Genomic DNA, 6036 nt, shown 5'->3' with positions numbered 1-6036 from the left:
AACCTTAATCCAGTCGGACTAATGCTATATGTCTAACCAATGCTACTGTATGTCTAACCAAAGTATGCCGTATGTGGCTGCCTTCTCCAAACACCATGAAAAATACTGATTATCCATTTATTCTTAGACAATTTGTTTAATATTTGGCATCGATATATATTAAATAACTAATCAATGCATAATTTTTTTATAACATGTATTTTAATCATTTAATGTATTTTCAAAATGCTAAATACATATGTATCTCAAACAAATTTCCCAGACCAGTATTTTCTATTTATTGTGGATTGTTTTGTGGATTGGTATCAAAATACCGTTTGTTGTATTTTCGTCCATCTCTGCACGCAAGCAGGGTTGTCAGTATAGTGATTGACACGCTATGCCTAAGGGGGTAGTGAGGAGTGACATAATATGCACCATTTTAGCCAGTGGTGGAAGAAGAAGTAGGCTACTCGGATGTTTTGTTACTTTTGTAAAAGTAGCAATGCCATGCACAAATTACTCTTTTACAAGTAAAAGTCCAGTATTAATTTCATTAATGTAAATCTTACATAGGTAATTTACAGGTAAAAAAACAAAAACAAAAAAGTATTGCAATCAAATACTTAAGTACCAGAAGTAAAAGTCCTCACAAGAGATAGCGCCCCAGCCAAAACACATAATATTGTGACAATGGTTGAGGCAAGGATTGCCAAGCAGCGAAAAACAAGGAATGTCACCACAACTCCCCCTGGTGGAGACACAGCGCACCCGGGGGGAGAAAACACAGCGCCCCCTGGTGGAGGAAACCGCACAGAGCGTAGAGCGCCCCCTGGTGGAGGAAAACGCACAGAGCGTAGAGCGCCCCCTGGTGGAGGAAAACGCACAGAGCGTAGAGCGCCCCCTGGAGGAGGAAAACGCACAGAGCGTGGAGTCACAACGCCCCCTGGAGGAGGAAAACTCACAGAGCGTGAAGTCACAGCGCCCCCTGGAGGAGTAAAACTCACAGGGCGTGAAGTCACAGCGCCCCCTGGAGGAGTAAAACTCACAGGGCGTGAAGTCACAGCGCCCCCTGGAAGAGTAAAACTCACAGGGCGTGAAGTCACAGCGCCCCCTGGAGGAGTAAAACTCACAGGGCGTGATGTCACAGCGCCCCCTGGAGGAGTAAAACTCACAGAGCGTGAAGTCACAGCGTCCCCTGGTGGAGAAGAAACATCAGAGCTTGAAGTCACAGCGCCCCTTGGAGGAGAAAAACTCACAGAGCGTGAAGTCACAGCGCCCCCTGGAGGAGTAAAACTCGCAGAGCGTGAAGTCACAGCGCCCCCTGGTGGAGAAGAAATGTTTCCATTTGTCCATTCAAATTGTTTACTTGTAATGGAGTTAAAAAGTACAATATTTGACTCTAAGTTGTTGAAGTAAAGTAGGCTACTAGAAAATGGACATACTGAGGTAAAGTATGAGTACCTCAGAGAAAGTTATTTTCCATCAGTGTAATGTTACAGTGGTGCCACTGTATTGTTCTAACCAAGTCAAAGACCTTGGTATAGTCATGGACTCAGACCTGAATTTAAACAGCAGCATTAACACAATCACAAAGTTGTGTGAGTGTCCATGAGTTCATCTTCAGTAGACTTGACTACTGTCTGTATGTGTTTTTACAGGTCTCCCAAAATAATCTGTCAGACGACTGCAGTTAATTCAGAATGCTGCTGCTCGAGTCCTTACTAATACCAAGAAAGTGGAGCATATCACTCCAGTTTGTACACTCGCTTCCTGTGTTTCAAATAATTGATTTAAAAATACTGCTGCTGGTCTATAAAGCTTCAAATGGTTTAGGGCCATTTCTGAATCTTGTGTGATATCATGAACCATCCAGATGTCTCAGGTCATCTGGAAAATATCTGCTTTCTGTCCCAAAAACCAAAAACTGCAGGTCTACTTCCACTCTAATATATTGCTTTTAAAACACAACTAAAGAGCTTTCTGTTTTCCACTGCCATTGGTTGAGTTAACTCTTTTTTTCTTTTTCTTTCTCTTCTACACTGTAATCTTAAACTAATCATTACTACTTTTGTTTCATGCATTTATAATTGTGTTTCCATGGTGTTGTTTACATTGAATTGCCTTGTTGTTGAAATGTGCTGTACAATTTGCCTTGCCACTGATTTTAGCCCCAGTGATATAGGCTAATACCACCATGAAACTGAAAATGTGTGTAGAGAGAGAGAAGTGAGGTTTTGGTTTCAATGTGTCACAGTTTACTGCACAGGCTCTCTCTATTACAACTCATCCATTCACTCTCCAGCAGTTACCAACAGGATCCTTAAGGCCTGTTCATACTCCAGTTTTAGGTGCTGAGGACTGAAATGGTGGTCACCTTATGAGATCATCACCTAATACTAGAGTATGAATATAGGCCTTTAAACATCACTGTGAACGGGAAGAACCATGACCTCAAACCACACTGTATTAATGTTTGTTTTAAACTTTATTTCATATCTTCATTTACCAAACAATAGTGCATTCCCGGGCTAGCAGTTCAGTCCTCATGATATTTTGGATGCCGAGCATTGAATAAAATGTACTTTTCAGGAGAGGCAAGACAAATCTTCCAGTGGCAAAACTATAGCTATGATGTCTCCAGCTTCAGTCCCTTTCAATACAGGCAAATAAATAAATAAACGAAACCAAATCACATCATGTGGAGTTCTGTGCTGATTCTGCTGAACGTAGTACAGTATGAAGTTTACCAGAGTTCTCCAAATGACCCTTCCACTGGCTTTCCTGCATGTATATAAATGGCCATTGTATTGAGAATAATGTTGAAAGGTCCTTAGAGGGTTTTCAAAGGGCATTGCACAATACATACTCTGAGCAGGTCCTGGATCCCCTAAAACAAGGGACATCATCAGAAACACCATAAATACAGATACAGTCACAAAGCAGCTCTGTCGAGAGCAAATTCTCTTTCCTTTCCCTTGCTTTCATTTTCCATTGATAAATTAAATCAATAAAGTAAAGCTTTTCACAACCATACATTTTCCTATTTTTGTTTCTTTTTTGTACAATTGTGTCATATATTCACAAAAACTACTGACATTTGACAAACATTTACCTCAAATGACATCAAAGGAATGAGCAAAAATACCACAGTCAGTATTTACGGTTCCATCTCTCTTTTTGTTGTGCTTTTGGTGTTTTGTTTTCAAAGCGCTACACTAATGCAGAGATTAGGTGTCTATCCCTATTAGCACAAAGTGTTGTCTTGTCACGTTATGCTCACAACAACAGAATCAGAGTCAGTTATATCGTTTATCACAAACCGTAAGTATGGACACAAAGAGACCTGTGGTGGCCGCCATAAACTGAACCCCGGGATTGTTTCGTGGGCATCTAGTATCACTAGAGAGTAGAGACAGTGGTACATATTGACCTAGAATGACATAGCACATTGAGACAAAAACAAGATGGTGGACTGGTGCCATAGAGACAGGACCATGGGAGGAAACCTATCCCAGAGGGGCCTATGGGTGATTAGACTCAGTCCAAGCAGCCATGGAGACCATCCCTGCAGGTGCCATTCGTCAGTGTTGTTGGTTGATTTAACTGTCCTGGGAGATACCAGAGGCTTGAACCACAGAGAAATAGATGGCGAGATAGACAGACACAGACAGAGAGAGAGAGAGAGAGAGAGAGAGAGAGAGAGAGAGAGAGAGAGAGAGAGAGAGAGAGAGAGAGAGAGAGAGAGGCGGGGGAGGGGGGAATGACGACCATGACTGACAGAGGAGAGAAAAAGAGATGAGAGAAAGAGAAAGAAAGAGAGGGAACCAGGAACACAATGAATATGAAAGAGGGAAAGCATTGAGAGAAGGAAGGATGCTTCAAACAACTGATCTTGATGGCCAATTAAGACGAGCATTCCATAATTACTATTCCAGTGTCTTTACTGTGAGAGCAGCTCCAGCATGCACTACAGCTGTTTTATTGGGGCTGATGATGGCCTACTTCTCTCTATTCACTGGAGCCCCTCTGCATCATACTGGTTTCATCCACACATGGTACCATCTCTCCAGAGTCCCATTGACACACTTAAGTCCCTATTTTCCTCTTATCAGGTCACAGGAGATATTTTAATGCATGTGGTTTTCAGTTCCACTGCTTTGAATCTCTTACGCGGTGGAATTAGGTTTTGTCCCCTACATCGCTCAACTTGGCCAAGGCAGTTACTGCCTTCACTGTATTCTTCTTCTATGAGGACAACTCTGTCGCCATATTCTGTGTTCGCAAAGGGCAGAATGGATTAAAATAAGGGTATGAGAACAGGTTAGTGGCAGCATGCCATGACAGAAAGCAATAGAAAATCCCTTAGATCGGAAATGACTTTCCCTGGAGCCAAGGAACAACGCGTCACATGCAGGGGAAAGAAGAAGGAGGAAACTGGGTTTTGTGACATTACCGATTAGAGGGGGGGGAATTAAGGTCATGCTTTCTTACATTTGTCAACCCAATTACCTTCTTTGCCAAAGGGCAGATATGTAGGTCTATACCAGTGGATCTCAACCTTTTCTGGATCAGGGCCGTGAAGATCTCAAAAGCATTCACTGACCAGTGACCACCCATCTGACCACTTAACAGCATTCTAAAAGCAGACGTTTTGAAGTGGTGTTTTATGTAAGTTGTGTTAAGTGGCATGCTCAGAAAAGTGGCCTTTTTAAAGCATGTTTATTTTATTGATCAATCAATTGATTGGATCAATGAAACTAAGTATTTATCAGTATCACAATGAAAAAACATTTTTCAGAGGGTTAAAGAAAAAATACTTTCATATATATCTTTTTTTTTTTTTACATAATGTATTTTTAATATTAATATTATCATTAAAATCTTGACAATTACTTGGGGGACCACTTGCAATGCCCTCATGGCCCACCCACAGGTTGAGAATCACTGTACCCACGATAATGCTATGAAAAGCAACAGTGTCTATAATATAATCACCAGAAAAAGTTGTGTTTATGTATCACAGCTCTGTTTACAACTATAGCCACACAAACCAATCACTGTGTTGTCTAATGCTAACAATGTGAATATTCTGTCCTCAAATACATTTCAATCTTTTGTAACAATTTAAAATGTCTGAACATTTAAAAAACACAGAAAGATGTCTACCAAACAATACAATAAACATGTATATCTGGAGTCTGGAGTGGCACACTCCTGTTGATCTGCCTTCCCAATGTCCCCTGATATGTTATTATCAATGTCTGGGGGGATTCAACATTAGTGATAATGGGTAGGAAATCTGGCAGAGAGATCCTGGCTTCATAGTTTCCAGCTTAAGAGCAACCCTGGCACAGAATCCAGAACTCAAAGTGGCCAATGGTGGTTGATGGAACTGGCTATTTTCCATTGTGACATCTTTAGCTGGAAAATGGGGGCTGAGGGGGGCTTCGACGGTATGGAGGGGGGCTTTGACGGTCTTGACAACAACAGCACACGTACTGTACTGTACTGTACGTCCCTGGAGGGGTTCTGGACAACAGATTTCGTGATAACACACCTGACAATAGCACAGCAAGTTTGCTGAATAATTTTGTTTGTTTGTTCTGTTCCTCAGCGGGACAATAACATTTGATTACTAATAACTTAATAAGGATGATGAATACCAAAAGCAAACTAAGGACCCCTGGTAAAATCATCAAAGGAGGAGTTACAGACACTTGGAATTAGCCCTTGAATTGAAAACAGTCCTGAAATTGATAGACGTGACAACCAGGACATAAGTCAAATGCAGGAATGATAGAATAATGAGCATTGAGGCAGTTTTTTTTTCAGATGACTATATTGCGGCTAGTCTGTTCCATATCCATAGTTCAGGTAAGAGGCTTTTAGCTGATTGAGCTCTGCTGTGACAGAATGAAGGTAAGATGTACAATCAAATTGGGCTATGGTCTTGATATGTGTCACACACACACACACACACACACACACACACACACACACACACACACACACCTTTGTTATATTACTTTTACACCAAAATTGCCTTCACCCGCC

This window comes from Protomyctophum bolini (genome assembly GCF_963924005.1).
Source record: "Protomyctophum bolini genome assembly, chromosome: 9".
Classification (NCBI taxonomy): domain Eukaryota; kingdom Metazoa; phylum Chordata; class Actinopteri; order Myctophiformes; family Myctophidae; genus Protomyctophum; species Protomyctophum bolini.
The sequence above is the reverse complement of the archived record's forward strand: the minus strand, read 5'-3'. Positions refer to the sequence as shown.